The sequence below is a fragment of the Dromiciops gliroides genome, chromosome 1 (genome assembly GCF_019393635.1).
Source record: "Dromiciops gliroides isolate mDroGli1 chromosome 1, mDroGli1.pri, whole genome shotgun sequence".
Taxonomy (NCBI): Eukaryota; Metazoa; Chordata; class Mammalia; order Microbiotheria; family Microbiotheriidae; genus Dromiciops; species Dromiciops gliroides.
Genome location: NC_057861.1, coordinates 346,045,784 through 346,067,560, shown reverse-complemented (window position 1 = coordinate 346,067,560; position 21,777 = coordinate 346,045,784).

The window sequence follows — 21,777 nt, the reverse complement described above, 5'->3', positions numbered from 1 at the left end:
TCATCCCCCCATGCCTGAAGTGCACTCTCCTCCTGTTCTTTACAGAGCACCTCGTCTGGATCTTTCCTTTACCCATCACTTAGAGTATGCTTATCAGGATACACAAAGAAACGTCCACATTACTTCCATAAGAGAATGAAAACTTCTTGAGGCAGGGACTGTGTGTATATATATACACACATATACATACATACACACATACATATATGTACATGTAAATCTATATGTTTAAATTTGGATCTTTAGTGCCTAGCACAGTGTCACAATGTCTTGCATGTAGCAGGTAATTAATAAATGTTTAACATATTTACGTATTTATAATGAACAAATTTTGTTTTTTAAAAATTGAATTGAAGTAGGTCTAGAAACTAGCTTAGAGTAAGAAGTAAAGCCAGATTTTATCAAATGAACAAATGTCTTGGTGATGCAATAGATACAGCATGAGGCCTGGAGTCAGGAAGACTTGAGTTCAAATCCAGTCTCAGAAACTTACTACATGTGTGACCCTAGGCAAGTCACAACCTCTATTTGCTTCAGTTTTTCACCTGTAAATTGGAGCTAATAACACCTACCTGCCAGATTGTGATAAGACTCAAATAAGATAATAATTGTAAAGCACTTAGCATAGTGCCTGGAACATAGTAAGTGCTATATAAATGTTAGCTATTACCTATGATTCCATCAATAATAATAGCTGACGTTTATGTAGGGTGTATCAGTGTGGTATACTGAAGCCAGTTCAGACTTCTCCCAAGACCTGATTGCTAAATTTCCTGGGTGGGTATTTTGACCTCAGGCAAATGCTACATATCAGGGCTTAGCTTACTGTTTTGATGACTGACTAGACTTAATAAAGTAATAGAAAAGAAATAAATAGTGAGATTAAACTTAATAGTGTGTGGGTTTTTTTGTTGTTTTTGTTTTTGTTTTTTAGTGAGGCAATTGGGGTTAAGTGACTTTCCCAGGGTCACACAGCTAGTAAGTGTTAAGTGTCTGAGGACGGATTTGAACTCAGGTACTCCAGACTCCAGGGCCTGTGCTCTATCAACTGCGCCACCTAGCTGCCCCAATAGTGTGTTTTTATAAATTTTCCAGAGAGCCGGTTGTTAAACAAACACACACACACCAGCACACCCCTTTGTTTCAAAGCACTGTAAGCATCTATATCTTATCCAATCTTCATAACAACCCTGTAAAGTAACGACTACAGGCATTATCATTTCCATTTTATAAATGAGGAGACTTTGTCTCAGGGAGATTCTAAGTAACTTGCCCACAGTCAGACAGTAAATGTTGGGCAGAACCCAAGTTTCTTCTGACTCCAGAGACTAAAATTATTCTACAACAGCAGGTAAATCAAATAGGAGAAAGACCATTACTAGTCAAGGACAAATTAGAACTTTCACATTCCAAAACCATCACAATCTCCTGGAAGGTAAAGAAAATCACTGAGAGATGGGAGCTTCATGGCCTAAAGCCCATGTTTAAAGGATTAAAAGAAAATAATTTCTCACAATCAGAAAACCTGGAGTGAGGAGAGAGCTTCTAGAGTCCCCTTGGCCTTGGAGATTTTCAGGGGATGTGAAGGCAAGTTTGTCGTGTGATAGCCTGCCACCTATGGAGGGAATTCTTGGGGCTGCAGGCTCAGCCTGTACCTTCCACAAACCAGAAACCTCATATACATATCTGGATCCAGGTCTTCAAAGGCCTTAGAAAATGCGCAACCTTAGGAAACCTAATCTATGTGCTAATAGATTAGATTCTAACATTCTAATCAGGTGTGCTCAGAGCCATCTGGTTTCAAGGATATGACTTTGAAAAGGGGATTCAACTAGTGAATAACAGCAAGTTTCAAACATTTTTAGGCATAAGTCTCCCTCCTCTGGCATAGAAAGAAGCTGAACCATAACTATAGTGAGGAAACGTGGCCTTTGTTACAGGGAGCTAAGATCTAAGGGGTACATTTCATCCCAGGGGAAGGGGGGAAGGAAGAAAAGGGATCTTTGTCCCATTGGTGGTTTGGAGGCCTTCTTCATCTCCACACTCCACTGTATGGAGTCCTCCACTGGCCTATGCTATGCATGGTCCCAGGCTGTTGATCTAAATGTCTCATTGCTGTATCAGGTCTTTAATGGGTTATGACTTCCTTCATCCAATCCAGTAAGGGTAGGAGTTAGACTCTGGGGGCAGGCAGACCACTCCCTCTTCAGGTATGACTACACCCGAGGTTCAACTGTCTTTTCATTTTTGTTTGTCATTTTAAACTTTTCCCTAAATATTTCTCTGTAATGATTAGCTGAGAATAATCTTAACAAAGATAAAATGTTGTATGCTAATTTCATAGAGCAGGTAGCTTGGAACAGGAGGAAAGAATGTAATGAGAGAAGAGATGAGAACATTAAAAAAAATGCCAAGCCTAGGGATTTCTGGTGAAAGAATAATTGAGGAAAGTTTTGTTTTTGTTTTGTTTTATTAATTGATGAAAGGTTGATACTACATTTAGAGTCTCTACCCTCAAGGATCTCACATTCATGTAAAACAGACAAAAGATTGAGACACAAAATAGTACCACAGAAGGAATACTGGTTCTGGAGTTAGAGGACTTGGGTTTGAACCTCACTTGTAATGCCAGTTGGGTGTCCTTGGGCAATTCACTTGACACATGAGGTCCTCATTCCTCATCTGTCAAATTAGAGAGTTCAAGTAGATAGCCTCGGAGGTCTCTTGGAGCTCTAAATCTATGATCCTATATTTCTAAGATATGCATTGTGCAAATGAGACAACCCAAGGACAAAGCAGTCAATAATACAGTGCTGAATTGTATAGTCTCATCTAAATTTAGGAGATCAGAAAAACAAGAGATTGTTGTAGACCCTTCTCATTAAAATTATATCATGCATCCTTTCTTTTTTTTTCACAAAAGGATTCAGTGTTCCAATCCAAAATTATTCCATCTCTACCCAGAAAAATAATAATTCTAAAATATACATCTGGCAGATGGCCACTGCCAAGCCCTCAGCCACAGATTCCAAGGCCCCTTAGAGTTATTTCAGAAACATGAAAATCTAAGCCTCTTCTGAGTTTGTATTTGGACCCTTGACCAGGCTTCTCTACCCCCAGCAGCTCTACTCTTGAGGTGATCAAAGTCAGCCTGCATCACGACTTTCTCTCTCTGCTCTGTTGAACAAAAAATGGAAATATGACAATCACATATGCCCTTTAGGAGGGGAGAGTGAACTATTCATGTCACTTTCTGGATACAGCACAAACCTTCACGTCACTTGCTACCCAGACAGCAAACCAGCTGCTATGCTAGTGGGAGTCATTATAAGATAAACTCAAGGCTTACAGTGGGGAAAACCAACATACTATAAACACTTTGCAATGATGAAAATAAATCTTTCCCATGTTTCTTCATCATCAACAGTGTCCATTTACTTCAGTTTTAAGTTGATGGGAGAGAGGGGGAGAAAGGAGAGCAAGGAAAGGAGGATCATTGATCCCCAAATCAGACCTCGATTAATTAAAACCATTAAAAGAGTAAGAGACCAGACAAGAGGACTGTTTTGTTGTAATTGTATCTCCAGCCATTACAACAGGACCTGGGATATTCAATACTAGGCTCAGAAATGCTTGTTGAATTAAATTGAGTTGGGTTGAATGTGGGCATCTTCCTCCCTGCTCCATTATTTTTAATGTCTCAATAGGAACAGCAAATTTCCAGCCAATATATTGTTCCTAGTATTTATAAGATGAAATCTATGCCTAGTTAGTAAAGCATCATTCTTATATCTTAAACAATGGCCTAGTAAATCAAATGCTTTTCTTTGACACCATATTTGACAGCCAGATATTCATTTTCTGTTTTCTTCTTTCTCTTCCAAATCTCGGTCTTCATTTTGAAAAAGGGATAAAAACTCTACCTGTGCTTCCTTCGGTTTCCATACCTGAATTTCAAAGTTACTCGAGAGAATATGTAGGTTTCTTTTGACAATATCACTGGCTCCCATACCAGAAGTATGTAGTGGTTAGCTGAGTGGGTATGAACAAACTAGACAGAATCATTATAATGTATCTGAGAACAGGCTTGAGGAAGGAACTACATCTTCTGACAGGCAGTCATGTCAGTTCATCTCCATGTTACTTAGCTTCTCTTGTCTCAATTGTAAAATATAAAAATCCTGTAAAAATGGGGATAATGATCTCTACAGTGGCAACTCATAGAGTGATTATGAGGATCAAATGAGATACTGGGTGTTAATATACTTTGGGAAGCATGAGCATGTTACAAAGAGACATGAATAGTAATATTTATAGTCCTAAGTCTTCTTGTTTTTTCTAGTCTACTTTGTTCTCCCCTTTCTCTGAACTCCTATTGTACCTGTAGTTATTACCACCTGGTTTAGCACTTAATTGGCTTCTCAGGCAATATGCTAAGGAATCTGAGGATTTTTTAAGGAGGAAGAGGAGGGAAAAGAGGAGGAGAATGAGGAACTGAAGGAGAGACCAACCCCATTTGTTTCTGTAGTCCTTAAGCACTGACATCACTCACCTCTACAGAGCAGTACACATGCACTTTAGAGGATGATTTGAGGAGGGAAAATATCATATTCAGGAGACCAATAAGGAAGATTGTTTTGAAATAAATGGGCTCATTGGGTTTATTATGTATATTATGTTAAATAATATAGACATGTGAGGGCATAAGTGTTTGTGGCCATCCTTCCTGTTATCTTCCCTTCTCTCCATCATGAGTTCTTTATGTGCTGCCTCCATAACTATCCTCTTCTTCCTGTTTTTACCAATTCAGTAATATCTAGTTTAACAGTTCAGGCCTTCAACATCTTTCACTCATTTTACTTTTTAAAAAAAAACTTTGTGGGTCAACGAATGTTAAGTGACTCACCCAGGGTTACACAGCTAGTAAGTGTAAGTGTTTGAGGTCAAATTTGAACTCAGGTCCTCCTGAATCCAGGGCCAGTGTTTTATTGACTGTGCCACCTAGCTGCCCCCTCTCATTCCTTTTTAAACAGGGAGTTAAAGACAAACACATAATGATATCACTGAGACTCAGTGGTTTGGAACTCATGACCAGAATATGCCCATGAAGATTTTAAAGGGAAAAAGAACAGTGGACTTGGATTATAGAACAAGAAGATAATGACCTAACTTTTGCATCACATGGCCAGTAAAAGGAAGAACTGAGAGACAGCTAGATGGCACAGTGGCTAAATCACCAGCCCTGGATTCAGGAGGACCTGAGTTCAAATTTGACCTCAAACACTTGATACTTACTGGTTGTGTAACCCTGGGTGAGTCACTTAACCCTCATTGCCCTGCAAAAAAAAATAAATAAAAAAGGAAGAACTGAACATTTTTTTCTCCTCCTCATGACCTCACAAACCTCTTAGAAGTAGAATTTATTCAATAAAGATAAAGCAATTTCACTTGCCTCCATGGCCTAGGAAATCTATAACACAGAGAAAGTGAAAAGCTTCAGGTTCATCCATCATGTTCCACCCCAGCACCCAGCATGCAAGCACCTGTAACCCTTGGACTTGCAAAAGAATCCAACCCCACACACTGACCTCTCCCTCCTCTTTCCAGTACTACAAGTATACAAACTACAAACTTCAGAAGTATGCTGAGGCCATAATAGTGTTCTGTGCTGCAACAGAGATCTGCAAGAGAGTGGAGAAACAAAGAGAATGGGGCAGAATGTGTGTCTGGGCATGTAATAGGGTTCAACTCCACACCCTGTGCCCTCCCTTCTCTCAGTATGGCTGAGATCCAAATTCTAAATGATGGAAATTTGCCCAAGCTTGTATAACAGCAATGTGGGAGTAGTCTATTCCACTGGACCAAATAACTGAGGAACAAAACTGGACATTATATGTATGTGGGGGAGGGGGGAGTTTATGTGGCACTCCGTTCATCCCAAGAGAGAGAGAGCTCAGTATCTAGCATCTTGGTGTAGTTCTCTCCCCACATAAATCACTTGGAGCAGAGCTCTAGGCTGATAAACCATGAATTGCTCAGAATGGGAAGAGGGTGAGATGCTTTGAGATCCAAAACCAGGGAATCCATTATCAGAGGAGAGGAAGTCAAAAAATGAGTAATAGTGGGAAATTAGTAGGGGAAGGGGAGAGACTGAAACTACCAAAGATCTCAGGTAAAAGAAAACTCAAAGACCTTGACTTTAAGAAGATAAATCAACAGGGAAGATATTAATAGAAGAAAGAGATATGTCCTCCAGATCTAGTAAATTACTTCAATTAGGTATGAGAAAATATTACAAAACAAAGGAAATGTTCCACCAGTTGATGAAACAGAGTATCAGAAAGTGAAATTTGTGAGAGAAAATTTTATGGTCTGAACAGCAGAAATAATTGGCAGAATAGAAAAACTTGAATCGAAGGTAGCAAGTCTCACCAAAGAATTAAAAGAGAGAATAACTGATTGGCAGTGCAAATATACAGAAGTGGAGGAAAATCTGGAAGAAAAGAATCAAAAAGCAGTAACAGTAATAGAAAACATTCCCTCTATACATACAAAACATATTGATCTTGAAGACAGGATGCATGGAGATACTTTATGGATTATAGGTCTTCCAGAAGAAAACAAGTCAAAAAACCTGAACACTATAATACAAGAAATAACATAAGAAAACTGCCAGAATTTCTGCCCACAGAAAAAGAATTATCAATTGAAAGTATATATAGATTGGCTTCAGAAAAGCAACAACCACCACCACCAAGACTCCAAACTTCAAGACACAGATAGGATAAACTTAACAATTGAGAAAAACAAACAAACAAAAAACCGTGCAAGTGACCAGAAGACCTTCAAATACAAAGAAAAGGAAATAATATAAAACTATTCTGCACCCACCAGAAAATGCAAGGGGAAATGGAATATTGTGTTCCAAAAAAGCAATGGGACTCAAGTTGCAGCCCACAGTAACCTACCCTAAAACTCTAATTTTAACTATAAGTGAAAAAGATGCTCATCTAATTACAAAAATGTATTCAAAACATTCTTAGAAAGAAAATCTAACTAAATTATTTGTTGTGTGAACACCACTAGACAATAAAAATGCAGGAAGGATGAATAAATGCAGAAGTCAAGAAAAGCAACAGCAACAGAGTGACACCAGAGAAGCCATTACATTTCTTTCTAAATGTGCACAAGAATACAGAGTGAAGGCAGAACTCAGATTGAGATAATAATGGGGCTAGAGTAATGATCTGAACTGCACTGCACAGCACCCTACCTACAGGTGAATGAATGGTTTTTGTTTGTTTTATTTTGCTTTATGGGAATAAATCACAAAGTGGAAGCGTTCATGTAAGGGTGGCACAGAGGAAGTTAAAGAGGAAATTGGGATATGTCCTCATCAAGTCCAGAGCCAGCAATGAAGCGAAAGTGCTTTCTGTGGTCTATCAGAAATAGGAGAAAAGGGGAGTGTGTGAGGAGGTGGGGAATAGAAAAGGGAGGGGAAAAGTGCAAGTCTTATTTTGGTGGTAGGATTTGGTACCACTGATGAATACTCCTATTGATGAAGAGAGGTTTTCTATGAAGGGAGATCTGGACCATGTACTGAGTGTAGTCTAAGGAGATTTGGTGCTTGGAGAAACCTCTCATCCTGCCTTGCTGGTGAAGGGAGGAGGAAGGGAGAGTCAGAGTTCCTGGGTGCAACTGGCACCTAGGAGAGTAGGAAGGCATGGACCCAGGTAGGAGATTTAGGGGCATATGGGGAAGGAAGGTGGCCAATGGTTCATTGGTAGACTGCATACTGAGGAATGAAAATGGAGGATGGAGCTCCCTCTATGGGACAATGTCTTCTCTATCACCTATAGTAATTGGCATTTTCCTTGAAGTGAGACACAATGGAAATGGGGGAGAATGGAGCAAATTCAACAAGGCAGTGGCAGAAACTGCTTAGAGGAGAGAATCCAGGATGGAAACCTCAGAACTTTTGATTCCATGAGGAACATAAAGAAGAGAGAGGACTAGAGAGTACAAGGGCCATGAATTTGAGGATGGGAGACTAAAGTAGATAGAAAGCAAGGATGGATAGTGAAGATAGTGAAGAAGATATCCTCTTTGAAAAGGAGAGGTTTAAAATGCAAATGAAGTTTTAAAAAAAAAACCTAATGAACCAGACAAGTTGAAGGGGAGGAGAGGAAGGGAATTCTATTTGATTTAATGGGGGAGGAGGGAAGAATTAAATAACCAGATAAAAACTAGAAATAAACAGGAACTAATAAGCAAGACTCAAAAGGAAAGGGGTAAAAAATAGAATACAGAGGGAATCAGTGTGGGAGAGAAAAAGAAGTGGTGAGAATAGGGCCACCTTAAAAAATTTAAGCTAATATAACTGAAGAGACAGTCCTGTGATTACAGCAGAAGAGGGAGAAAGATCATAGCTTGAAAATTATAGAAACAAATGGAGGAAAATGTAAAGTTGACTCTCATAAATTTAATTAGTAACTAATAACTTTCATTTCCCACTAACCATACTGCTTGGTTTTGACTCAATCATCAATCATCATGGCCCCATGCTAGGTAACCTCCATCCCTTCTGCTTCTTTTCAGCTTTCTTTTGTGTGTTGTTATTACATCCAGTCCCCACCCCCAATCAGATTATGGACTCCTCAATTTGGAACTACGCCCAAAAGGCTATAAAACTGTGCATGCCAGCAATACCACTACTAGGTCTGTTTCCCAGAGATAAAAAAGGAAAAGTACCTATATGTATGAAAATATTTATATCAGCTCTTTTGTGATGGAATATAATTGGAAATTGAGAAGATGCCCATCCATTGGGGAATGTATGAAAAAGTTTATGGCATATGATTGTGATGGAATACTACTGTGCTATAAGAAATGACAAGCAGAATGCTTTCAGAAAAACCTGGGAAAACTTATATTAACTAATGCAAAATGAAGAGAGTAGAACCAAAAGAACATTGTACATAGTCACAGTAATATTATACAATGATCAACTGGGAATGACTTAGCTATTCTCAGCAATAGAGTAATCTAAGACAATTCCAAAGGACTTATGATGAAAAATGCTATCCACCTCCAGAGAAGGAATTGATGCAGTCTGAATGAAGATTGAAGCATATGAGGGCAGCTAGGTGGTGCAATGGATAAAGCACTGGCCCTGGATTCAGGAGGACCTGAGTTCAAATCCGGTCTCAGACACTTGACACTTACTAGCTGTGTGACTCTGAGCAAGTCACTTAACCTTCATTGCCCTGAAAAAAAAAAAGATTGAAGCATACTTTTTTTGTTAAAAAAAAAGTTACTTTCTTGCTTCTTTTTTGGTTTGTTTTCTTTTACAACCTGACTAATATGGAAATATATTTTGCATGACTGCACATGTATAGACTGTGTCAAATTGCTTGCCTTCTCAATGGGGGGGGGACAGAGGAGAGTGAAGAAGAGAAGGAAATAAATTGGAACTTATTTTTAATGAATGTTAAAGATTTGTTACATGTAACTGAAAAAATATTAATTTTTAAAAGTATAAGGTACTTGAGAACAGAAAACATTTTTATTTTTCTTATTTGTATTCCTAACACAGTGCCTAGAACATAGTAGGTGCTCAATAAATGTTTATTGTGTTGATTCCTTTTAAATGAGAGATTCAACAGTAAAATGAAAAAGAATCTTGGAATGGATAAGAAAACAAAACCTCACAATCTTTTAAATAAAGGCATAAGCAAGATAAAACTGAAGGCTAAGAAAAAATTACAATGCATCAAATGAATCCAAAAGAAGATATAGATCTACATGGAAGTTCATTAACCTGAAGGTGAAAAACAGAGAGAATAAGGAAATAATTTTTCCCTTTATTATTGATTCTTCATTTCTATTTTTCCAACTTTTCTATCTGATTTGATCACTCTAAAGAGGATACAAAAGTGAGACTATCTCTGCTTAATTGATAATTGCATGTATGTGTATATGTTTATGTATGTATATGTATATATATACACACATATATCTACATATATTTTAATAAGTTTCATTCTTTGGAGAATGAAGATTTTTGTATGTCATTGTCATCATTAAAGAATCATTTTGTGCATACCTGAACCAGCATAATGTAAAGGGAGGGGCACTGTAGATAGTTGGTCTCTGCCCACCCCTATTGAGATAATCATAGAAAGCAAGGGAAAGTTAACAAAGGTAACTAGATATTAATATGTGAAATACAAAGATATAACACTCTGGGACCTTTTTGTGAAGTGTGAAGAAATTTTCCTTGATTGAGTTGGAATGGGCAATACCACTGATCAAACAAATTTCGTCTATGCCTCCTGATGACCCTTAAAAGGCTGCACTTACCAGCTCTGAGTTGGGCTAGAATGGACCCAGGTTTGTGGAATTTAAGCCCTGCATCTATGCCTTCCTCCATGGCCTCTGCAAAATCATCCAGATTGCTTCACAGGAGCTCTACTCAACATGTAGGAAGAACCACATACAAGACCAGAGACGGGTATTCTGCTACAGTCACATACCATGAGAGACGGTAAGGAAGTACCTTAAAGGAATATGAACCCTGGAAGTAGAGAAGACAGCTGAAGACGGACTTAAGATAACACTGGCCATGTCAGTCATAAGACAAAGTGTGGAGAGACTCTGGGAGCCCAGCTGATTTATCCATTTAGCAATGTGAGGACTCTACAAGTAGAAGAACACTGAGGCACCACAGTACCAGATTCACGTGTTGCCCTGGACATGTGCTTCCTATGTGTGAACCCTACTAAGCACATACTCTGAGTTTGTGGCCACTCTTCTCATGTGTACATTTCTGGCAGGGTTTACCACAGATTTACAGGGGTAATGTTTGATAGTCATTATTCGTATTACACCTTCTTAGAAAATGCCTTTGCTTTGAGTTTGGCTTGACAATCCATCATAGCTTAGCTTCCTCCCTATCTTTCTGATAGTCTTACTATGTACTACTACTCTCTCTGCATTCTGAGGTCCAGCAACACTACCCTCCTTACTATTCCTCACACCTTGTGTTCCAACCCCAACTCTGATTTCTCTGGCTAAGAGGCTTTCCCTTATCACCTCCACCTACTGGCTTCCCTGGCATCCTTCACAAACCAAAGAAAACTCCATTTTCTACAAGACTTCTTTTCCAATCACTCTTAATTCTATTTGTTTTCTCCAATTCATTCTCTGAATAACTCATTTGTAGATAGATGTTTATATGTTGACTCCCTCACCAACTGTGAGTTCCTTGAGGGCAAGAGCAGTATTTTATTTCTCTCTCTTTGCTTCTCCAGCACTTGCCATGGTGCTGGCACATAGTAGGTGCTCAATAAATGTTTTTTACTGACAAATGACCAACCCAGGGTTGGTCTCTTAGTATCACTCTGTACCTTAACTTCTTCATCCATAAAATGAGGGAGCTGGGACTAAATGACTTCTTAGGTTCCTTCCAGTGCTTAATCTATGTTCCTTTAAACCCATGATTCAAAATCTAATACTCTTGGGGCAGCTAGATGGCGCAGTAGATGGAACACCGGCCCTGGAGTACCTGAGTTCGAATATGGCTTCAGACACTTAACACTTACTAGCTGTGTGACCCTGGGCAAGTCACTTAACCCCAATTGCCTCACTAAAAACAAAAACAAAAACAAAAACAAAATCTAATACTCTTTTAGGAATTTTTCTCTTAGACCTCACATCACACTCTTTATCTCTCCCATATATTTTTCATGTATTTCCTTTGTGCCATAGTTATTTTGCATAAGAATTTCCTTTATATTCGACTGTAAACTTCATGGATGCAGGGATATGGTAAATTTTGCTTAGGTAGTTGAGTGATGCCATAGTTCATTGAGTGCCAGGCCTAGAGTCAAGAATACCTGAGTTCAAATTTAGCCTCAAACACTTACTAGCTGTGTAACTCTGGGCAAGTCACTTAACCCTTTTTGCTTTAGTTTCCTCATCTGTAAAATATGTTGGAGAAGGAAATGGCAAAGCACTCCAATATCTCTGTGAAGAAAACCCCAAATGGGGTCAAAAAGAGTCAGATACACCTGAAAATGACTGAACAGAAAAAAAATTTCCTTCTGTCTGAGCCTAGCACATAGTTTTGCACGTAGGTTGCGAAATTTCCATGACTCATTACCAATACCTGAAAAAAAATACAATCCATTAGAATTTATTTTCTCTGGGCACAGCTAGATGGTGCAGTGGATAAAACTCCAGCCCTGGATACAGGAGGACCTGAGTTGAAATCTGACCTCAAACACTTGACACTTACTAGCTGTGTGACCCTGGGCAAGTCACTTAACCCTCATTGCTCTGCAAAAAACAAAAACAAAACAAACAAAAATCCAACCAAAATACTCACTTACTTTGATTACAAACTGAAGGTAAAAGATTGATTAATAAAGACAAATCACAATGAATGACACAGAGTAAATGCTTAACAAATGTATGTGAATGATTTAATTCTTAAAAGCCTAAATATGGAGAGCAGGAAAACAGTTCCCACCCTTGTATAACTTGTTTCTTTTTTGTGCTTTCTCCTGTTTTGTCACTGAATCTGAATACATGTCATTAGAAACATTTTCATTGTGGGGAAGCTAGGTGGCACAGTGGATAAAACACCAGCCCTGGATTCAGGAGTACCTGAGTTCAAATTTGGCCTCAGACACTTGACACTTACTAGCTGTGTGACCTTGGGCAAGTCACTTAACCCCCATTGCACCACCAAAAAAAAAAAAGAAGAAGAAGAAGAAAAGAAAAGAAACATTGTCATCCAGGAACTAGCTATGTCTAATAAAATTCATTCATTACCTTGTTTGGAGCTAAATAATTTAGATATCTCAAAGCATCTTTGTTTCTGAAATGCAATAAAAATGCTCTAGGAAGCACATCCCCATCATTTTGATGGGAAAAAAAATCTTTCTCTTTAACTGCATGCACAATCTGAAAGCTGGCTGCTATCCTGAGTGGTTTCTAAAGGGTGCAGAAGCACATATGAGCCCTACCCTCCCTTCATGGACCAGGGCCTCATCCGGTCTTTTCCCCTGTCTCCAGCAGTGACCAGAGCAGCAATGTTAAACCTTTCTGACATCCCAGTCAAGACAGTACTGTACCATGGGGTGATATTTCCTTCTAACCTCAGCTGGTAGAGCAGCTTCAACTGTGAAACATGAGAAATGATACCCCTTTATGACTCATCTGAGCCGCTGTAACCACAGATGCTGGTCTGAATTTTCTAAATTAGGTTAACCTTGGTGATAACTTATCAAAAAGTGAATTAACCTTCATGCAGCTTTCTCAACTATCCCGACTCCTTTAAGGAACCTCACCTGGGGGATGGCCTGCCATTCTAGATCACAAAAATCCTTCCTCAAATCATCATTTCTTCTTGGTATTACCATTTAGGCATTTTAAACATCTTAAATATGCATAATCATTTCCAGGAAATGTGTTACACACTTTATAATCTCTTGTATAAACTGACTAATTCTGAGAGCTTCCCTCTGGAACATGACACAAGTGAGCTGTAAATTTAATTTGCCTTCACATCTGCCATCATTATGCTAGGGTCTCCTGGGCCCAGCAACTGTCCAGGACTCATATGTTCTAACACCTCATTTTTATTTGGGCTGGTTTTAATTATGCACATTTTCCCCCAAACAGATCCCCTTCTAGAATTCCAGTTGGGAAGGCAATTTTTTTCTACTTAGCTACACTCTACCAAAACACATTTGGGCAAGGGATGCAAATGATCAGAACTAATTCATTTAAAACACAGTGGTCACTGATTCCTACTTAATATTTTACACAGGCAGCTGTCAGTTCCTGTTGTATCAGTGGGGACACTTAGAGTTTTGATTGGCAATATACTTTGTGTATTAACACTGAAAAGGCTAGAAAAGAAATGCAGGTAAGTCCCACAAATACTATGAAGTGCCTACTACATTCAAGGCACTGAGGATAATGGGGGACATATGATAATTCTTGCTCTCAGGGAAGGAGCTAGCTGTCTGGTGAAGGAGGAAAGAGATCTAAGGAGGAATCAATCCAGGGGAAGGTGAGAGAGGGCAACCTAAAAATTTAGGGGAAGTATGAGTTGTCCCGGTTGGTTGAGATGTGGAATATATGATGACAGTTATATGAAATAAGGCTTACAAAAATGTTGGAGCCAAAATATGGGGGTGAATTTTGAATGTCAGGCTAAGAAGTTGATTTAAGAAATAGGCAGGACTCAGTGACAATTTTCAAGCAGGGGAATGGCAAGATCAGACTGGATTTAGAGCAAGAGGACCTGAATTCAAATCCTGATTGTGACTTGTGTAACTTTGGAGAAAGAGAACATGAATTCAAATCCTGATTTGTAACATGTAACTTTGGAGAGAGAGGGTTATCTTCCCTGAGTTTCAGATTCCTCATCTGTAAAAAATTTGACATTTGATTAAATAATCCCTTAAGTTATTTTCCACCTCTGGATTTTAGGATTCTGTGATACTCTAATCATTAGGAAGATTGCTCACATGTTATAAAGAATGGATTAAAGACAGAAGGGCTTCCTAGAAACCTAGAATCTCAGAGTGATAATAATCATTGCTAACATTTATATAGTGCTGACTATGTGCCAGGCATGATGCTAAATGCTTCATAATTATTATCTCATTTGATCCTCACAACAGTCTTGGGAGGTGCTATCATTACCTAACCAACCAGCTATTATCTATCATCTAGTACCTAGAATCTAATAGATAATCAATTGGTATTTATTTAATTGGATTGAGTGATACTCTTGCTTTAATTCTGCTTAAACTGTTGCATATTTGTTAAATAGTTAAATGTTTGTGGATGAACAATAGACCCACAATTCAAAGACTTGGCAAAATGAGATAAATGCTGGGTATCTCAAAAGTTTTAGTGCAGTTTTAAGCTTTGATAGGTTTTATTTTTTAATTAGATTGAAATTGGCACAGATTTATTGAATGGCTGGAAGGGAAAGGAAAGGGGAAAGGAAAAAATAATTCATCCTAGATATAGAGAAAGTAAACAAGAAAATAAATATAGATACCTCAGGGAGCCTGACAAAGGGCTTGGCCAAGGATAGACCAGAGTTGGTGCCTAGACAGAGTTTCCGAGGGATCTCAGAACTGTCTCCTAAGCGGAAAAAGACAAAATAAAACTACATACCTGAAATGGAATAACATCAACTCTTGCCATAAAGTAGTTGCTACTGCACCTGAATAAGACAATAAAGATGAACTTGAGAGAGTATTGCTACTGTGTTAATCTTCTCAAAGGAGGGGTATGGAAAATGTCTATCAATTAAACCTGTATTCAACCCTGATTAGATTAGAAAGAGGCCTTAAAGAGCCTTTACTTTAGTACCCTAATTTTACAGATGAGGTAACTGAAGTCCAGAAAGGTTAAGTTATCTAAAGTTACACAGATTGTAGGTTTGCTATCACCAAGAAGGCCCTCAGGTAGAGACTGGATGTACAGCATCAGGAGAGTCTTCCTGATAAGGTATGGGTTCAGATCAATCTAAGAAACATGTATTAAGTGCCTGCCATGCACATGATTCTGTGGCAGGTACCTGGGATGCAGAGGTAAAGAAGAAAAAGAAAGGGAAGGAGGGAGAGAGGGAGGAAGGAGGAGAGCAGAGGAGAGGAGAGCAGAGGAGAAGAGAGGAGAGGAGAGGAGAGGAGAGGAGAGGAGAGGAGAGGAGAGGAGAGGAGAGAGGAGAGGAGAGGAGAGGAGAGGAGAGGAGAGGAGAGGAGAGGAGAGGAGAGGAGAGGAGAGGAGAGGAGAGGAGAGGAGAGGAGAGGAGAGGAGAGGAGAGGAGAGGAGAGGAGAGGAGAGGAGAGGAGAGGAGAGGAGAGGAGAGGAGAGGAGAGGAGAGGAGAGGAGAGGAGAGGAGAGGAGAGGAGAGGAGAGGAGAGGAGAGGAGAGGAGAGGAGAGGAGAGGAGAGGAGAGGAGAGGAGAGGAGAGGAGAGGAGAGGAGAGGAGAGGAGAGGAGAGGAGAGGAGAGGAGAGGAGAGGAGCTACTGAATTCTAAGGGTTTCCATAAGTGAGCAAGTTTCTATGCATCCCTTTCAGTCACTAACAAGCAAAAAAGTATCAAAGGGAGTAATGCATCTACATTTTACTCCCTTGAATACATTGTGTACCATTTTTGTGTTAAGGATCTTTTATTGGTGCTAGAAAAATACAAGGAAATATGTTATGGCAAGGCTGTTAGGGAAAACCTAGCCTGTGTGTTCTGTCTCTGCTTTATCACTTTAGGGTCATTTTGAGAACCTATTCACAACACCAGAAGAAGTCCCACAGGGATGGGGCATGACATTTGGAGTGGAACTCACAAAGTTCTTCTGATAGACTACCCAGTATAGACAGAATCTGGAAATGCTGACATCATCTTGGGCAGGTGATGACAATGTCTCCACAGATGTACATATAAGGCATCTCTTTCTCCCATCCATTCAAGTTCCACAGGACTTGATTTGATTTGATCAACGTTACCTATTCCAAGTACATTGTAAAAACTAGGACAAATTTGGGGTTTATATGGGTGGTTTTTAAAAATCCACTTTAACCCAAAATAGTTATGTTCTGAGCAAGTTGGATAAAATATTCTATTACTCTCAGAAAAAGCATGATTTACCAAAGGAGATTTCAACAAGATTTTTCTAGGTATGGTCAATGCCAATATAGCACTGGATTGTGTACCCTGTTCTAGTTTGCCATAATACCAAAATAATTGCTGAAAGTTATATATGGTCTTGTATTTTTTACAAAATAAATAGAAAGTTGGCCTAGAAAGACCTCTGCCACATACTGATTGTGTGATCCTGGCTAAGTGACTTTACTTCTTGGTAACTCCAGAAACTCTCAAAAGCTATAAGTTGGAGAAGGTAGGTGCTGTTTGACATTGGTAGAATTTCCTCACCTCATAGTTCCCAAACCAATAAAATCACATTTCCAGTTTTTTTCTTTTAAATGGGGGGTAGGGAGTGAATTTTAAAATCCTACCAGATTCAGCTCTTTTCCTTTCAATGACTCAATTTTAATCTGTCATTTTACAGATGAGGCAATTGAGACCCTAAAATGTGTGTGAGTTACCCATAGACACACAGTTAATTGGGCCAATTGCAGGATTTTGACCTACATGTCCTGACTCTTAGTACAAAGACATGGGTTTATTTATTTGTTTGTTTTTTGGTGGGTGGGGTACAGTTTTTTGTTTTGTTTTCCGACTATCCAAGCTTATTCTGGTGCTATGGGTGTTTTCCAAGGGAATAAAGTTGTTCTAGTGAACCTTAGGAAAAACATATTGGAAATCAGCTTCATTCAACCAAAGCCAATAAAACAAATGAGTTCCAATAGAAACAAAGATGAGCACAAAGTGATGGTTGTGTCATAGAGACATCCTTAGTAAAGAAGTGAAAACTGTACCAAATAAGGCAGCTATGCTGGCCCCTGAGTATTCAAAGAAATTCCATCTCTCACTAGATCAGCACAAAATTCCCTTTTGTCATGGTCCACTGAAATGATATTAGAAAAATAATAATAATAGAAATAGCACCAGTCACATCCATTGACTTTATTATCTCCAGCTGTTTGTGGGCACCATTTTCAGCTCTACAAATTCCTGTGACCTTTTTATAAATAGGATTAAAATACCTCATCCACAATTGAACCAAATCTTTCCCTTCCCCTTCCTATCATCTCAGCATCTCAAATATTATTGAAGGAATGTCACCCCTCTTCCACAGCATCCCTGCCTAGGGCTCTGGAGACCCTCTAATTCTCTTCTCCCTCACAATATGCAAACTATATACAGACATGCACTTCTCAGGAAAGGTAAAGACTCCTTTTTTGCCAAATGTTATTGCTGTTGTTCAGTCATTCAGTTGTATCTGACTCTTTGTGACCTGGTAGACCATAGCATACCAATACTGTCCATGGGATTTTCTTGGCAAAGATTGGAGTGCTTTACCATTTCCTTCTCCAGTTTTGGCTAAATATATCTAAACAAAAACTACAATATGAATTAGACTGCCTTTTTCAAGGAAGAGATACCATGTATAGCATTTGCCCTGGACCTGAGTCTTAGGTAGAGAATGTTCCTCTTTCATTTGTCCTATGGTCAATGAAGGCTTGCCCACAAATGAATACAACTTGTTTCCCACGCACCTCCCCACCCCACCTACCCCCCAGCTCACTTGGTTCCTATGTTCAATTATTTTGTAATAACTAAGATACAATGCAATAAACAGAAACTGGGAGGGGGAGACTTGTCTGAAAGGAGCCAGCAATGATTGTATATATAACACTTCAGTTCTTCTCACAAGTATAGCTCACCTAAGCATATTCTAAAAGGATTCTGGGCCTAGAGTCTGAAGGGACCTCAGCTAATGAAATCTAGAACTCATCGGCGCAGCCTCCTACCTAGTTCAATGTCCTTCTAAAGTGTTAACTTAGTCCACTAGAATGCAATTAACATTTAATTGCTTTTGCAAAGTATTTAAAACTTGCATGAGTTACCTACATACCATGGCTTAGAAATTTAGTTTATAGTTCTGATCTACATAAGACAATAAGAAGATAATGGTGAGAAAATGAGCATCAAAGATGCTTCTTTTTTCTCTTTTTATGCAAAAACTCATCAGCCTTCCATTGCAAGTTGTAGTCTTACTTCTTTTCATTTAATGAAGGGTTGGGGTCCTTTCTGTAATAGTCAAGAGGAGCTCTCAGAACTTTAGTTATATTCCTGTTTGTTATATACCAGGTGTCCACAAATCCCTTACAGAGGTTTTAGACTTCTACATTTTAAATATTAATAATTTTGATGATAAACATAAACTCTTTATAAGTTTCATTTAAAGGCAATTAAGATGTGCTCATAGCTAATGGAACCTTGGTTTCTGCTAGTCTCCAGTATTTATTTTTTGATTGTTGATGGATCTCAAGCAAGGATTCATATTTATTTGTATTTGTGATGTGGTTCCTCTAAGCTAATAAATTGGCTTTCGGATGCCATTCATAATCTGCTTCTATCATAATTTTCAGGTTTAGCTATTCAAATTCATAACTTTTTGTTGCTTTAAAATATTAATTCAAGGAAATAAAGCAAGAAGTTAGCTGCCATCCACCTCCACCCCAACACTTTACTCTGCAAATTTTTCCATCCATCCTACCATGGAAGGCCTTCCTTATGTTCCAGGAAACTCAGGGCTCATATCCAAAAGGATGGGTAGGACATGGGGAAAACAGAATTCCTTTCTGGCAGTGCAAAGACTTCTTGAGCTCATTGACACATCTAGTGAGGGAGTGGAAGACTTGTGATAATTGTGATGACCCCAACCACCTCCATTAAAGCAGGGACCTCTAATACATAAGTGTTAGCAAAAGCTTCAGATTATGGAACATCTCTGTCTGAACTCAGCTTTAGCCCTCGTGCCACTTGTGCCACTGACCAGCAATATGAGCTTAATGTGTGAGTCACTTAACTGCTCTCGGCCTCTGTTTCCTCAGATGTAAAATGGGGATGTTAGATTAGATCAGCCTTTCTCAAACTATGTTCTTTGGAAGCCCAATACTCTGCTTAATGTCACAGAGATCCTATAAGAAAACATCCATGCTTTAATTTTTTTTTTACATCTCATACACTGAGTTTCAAATTAACTTATACATCAAAATACTTATTTCATGTAGCAATGAATGAATATAGACTTGAAATAGGCTTAATTTCTTTTATGTGCCATATCCCATTACCTCTAGCAAGCTATTGACTCTAGAGTTGGGGCAGCATACTCAGATGTGATGCTTGGCTGGATGGCTCTAGATTGGATCTGGAAAACAGAGTTGTCATCATCAATGACTTCTCTTATGTTGGTGAACATTATGTTTTGACTTGGAAGCAGCATAAACCATTGGTCCAGCCCCACAAGGTTAAACCAGCCCATCCTGGCTAGATGCAATTTCAAAAGGACCCACTAGAGGCAGAGTGCACAAGGCTGTCTTCAATGTTTTCTGTAGCACCAGTGTGATGAGATTATCACCAGGAAATGTCCAGCTTGTTGTGGAGATGCCAAATGTGTCCTCTTCTGCCTTCTCATAGTGTAATACTCCATTCTCTCAAATATAATGGTGTTATTTTACTACAAAATTTCCCTAATTTTTCTTTATCCCAGGGGTGTCCTGTAGCCCCAGAACTTCTGGACCAACATTTACAGGTTCAATGTATTTTAAACCAAACTAATATGTCTCCAAATTAGTGTACCAGAAAATTTCAGATAATTACTGGAGCAGATCATCTTTAATGTTCCTTCCAGCTCTAAATTTTATTATTATATGGTTCTTTCTACCCATAAAGCAGTGATTTCATTTGTTTGTGTCTTCCATATCTAGATACAATATGGAAGGGAACAGATAAAGCAAAAAATGAAGGACACACATACACACACACATACACACGTATATATAATATACATACACATATATTTGTTTATATAAATATATATATATATGAATACACATTATATGTGAATATATACATATACACACACCTACACAAAGTGGGCATGACTGAAAAAATGGGGGAAAAAGGAAGTCATCAGAATATAGCTAATAAACTCATAATGGACAGAAGAAAGAAGATGAACAAAATAAAGAATGGAAGAAAAGATGAAAATGATTTATTGATATATTTCATTTTTTCATCACCTTCATTTATAAATAAGTTCCTCACTCCTCTCATACCCAGAGTGCCACACATTCTAACAAATGTAAAGGAGTAAAGGCAGGGATGAGGACGGGGCGGGGGTCGGGGGAAGCAATCTAGCAAAACTAACATATCTGAGGTAGCTAGGTGGTGCGGTGGATAAAGCACTGGCCCTGGACTCAGGAGGACCTGAGTTCAAATATGACTTCAGACACTTGACACTTACTAGCTAAGTGACCCTGGGCAAGTCACTTAACCCTCATTGCCCCCCAAACAAAAAAACTAACATATCAACCAAGTTTGATGATATATGGAAGGTTCTCTGTCCATAGTCCACCACTTTTTCAAAGTAAAGGAGAATTTTTCATCCCTTCTTTGGGGCAAAGTTTAGTAATAATAATTACATAGAATTCAGTTTTTATTTTGAAAATCTATCTTAGAAAAAAGACATGAGTCAGGAAACAGAGTTTAAAAGTAGAATGAGATAAGAAGAAGCATGAGGAGGAAAGGATGAAAGGTAAAAAGCAAGAGGTAGGTACAAAACAATAGAGAAGACTAAAGGGAATACCGTTATATGGCTGAAACTTACATTAATTATTAAATGGCTTCCACAATCCATCCATTCTTTCTAATGCTCTGTGATTTCTATGTCATTCTGTAAATCCTCCAATCCAGTCAGCCTACCAAAGGCTCTCCTCTGGTTATTTTCATATTTTAGCAATTCTGAAGCAACATCTGAGCTGTCTATTGGTTATCCTTCATTTTCACTATTCAAACTCCCTTTCATCCTTTTCCAATCATTAATTTCCTCAGTGATTTCTTTTATAACACTTCCTTCATGCCAGGTATCAGTAATATGCTGCAACCTACTGTAAGGGCCAAATTTAGTATGGGGATAGTTAATTGGGTGGCTTGTCATAATATTGGGGTTCAGAAAATAATGAGAGACCTCTAGGTCCAAAGTTTCCTCCCTTCCAAACTGCCTTTTTTAGTTATTTCTCCCAGACTAATAAGAAAGGATATTAACAGCCTCTTT